Genomic DNA, 1,381 nt, shown 5'->3' on the forward strand with positions numbered 1-1,381 from the left:
GTGCGTTGAACATTTCCACTGAGAGGATGGGAGGTAGCCACTGACAACGGTGAAACCCTTGCTTAAGCTTGCCATGGAAAGGAGTAAGAAGGATTGGATGAAGACAGTAGGAAAGGAGAGAGACGGAAGGGAAGGCATCTTCATACGCTTATCTAAAATTCCCACCAATGAATTACATAAGTATCTCTACCTTTATCTTTATGTTTTATTCATCATTCACCATACCCATTTGAGTTTGCCTGACTAAGATTTACAAGGTGACCATAGCTTGCTTCATACCAACAATCTCTGTGGGATCGACCCTTACTCGCGTAAGGTTTATTACTTGGACGACCCAGTACACTTGCTAGTTAGTTGTGCGAAGTTGTGTTTATGCCATGGTATTGAGCACCAAGTTTTTGGGGCCATTACTAGGGATTATTTGAGTTTTGAAAAGTATTGATCACAATTTCGCATACCAAGAAGTCACAAAATCAAGTGAAAAAGCAAAAACAGAAGGAAAAACAGAAAGAAAAACAGCACACCCTGGAGGAAGAACCTGCTGGCGTTTAAACGCCAGTGAGGCTAGCAGATGGGCGTACACCCTGGAGGAAGAACTTACTGGCGTTTAAACGCCAGTAAGGCTAGCTGTTGGGCATTTAACGCCTAGTCTGGCACCATTCTGGGCGTTTAACGCCAGAAAGGGGCACCAGACTGGCGTTAAACGCCAGAAAAGGGCAAGAACTTGGCGTTAAACGCCAGAAATGGGCACCAACCCGGCGTTTAATGCCAGAATTGGCATGAAGAGCGATTTTGCTTGCCACTTGGTGCAGGGATGACTTTTCCTTGACACCTCAGGATCTGTGAACCCCACAGGATCCCCACCTACCCTACCACTCTCTCTCTCTTCTTCATCCATTCACCAATCACCTCAACACCTCTTCCCCAAAAACCCTTCACCTATCAAATCCCATCTTTCTTTTCACCACTCACATCCATCCTTCATAAAACCCCACCTACTTCACCCTTCAAATTCAAACCACCTTCCCTCCCAAACCCACCCATACATGACCGAACCATGATCCCATACCCACCCATACATGACTGAACCATAACCCTCCTCCACTCCTATATAAACCCTTCTTCACTCCTTCATTTTTACACAACCTAAACACTACTTCTCCCCCTTTGGCCAAACCACAAAGCCATCTCCATCTCCTCCATTTCTTCTTCTTCTACTCTATTCTTTCTTCTTTTGCTCGAGGACGAGCAAACCTTTTAAGTTTGGTGTGGTAAAAGCATTGCTTTTTGTTTTTTCATTACCATTTATGGCATCCAAGGCCGGAGAAACCTTTAGAAAGAGGAAAGGGAAGGCAAAAGCTTTCACCTCCGAGTCATGGGA

Source organism: Arachis duranensis, chromosome 4 (genome assembly GCF_000817695.3).
Source record: "Arachis duranensis cultivar V14167 chromosome 4, aradu.V14167.gnm2.J7QH, whole genome shotgun sequence".
NCBI classification, from domain to species: Eukaryota; Viridiplantae; Streptophyta; class Magnoliopsida; order Fabales; family Fabaceae; genus Arachis; species Arachis duranensis.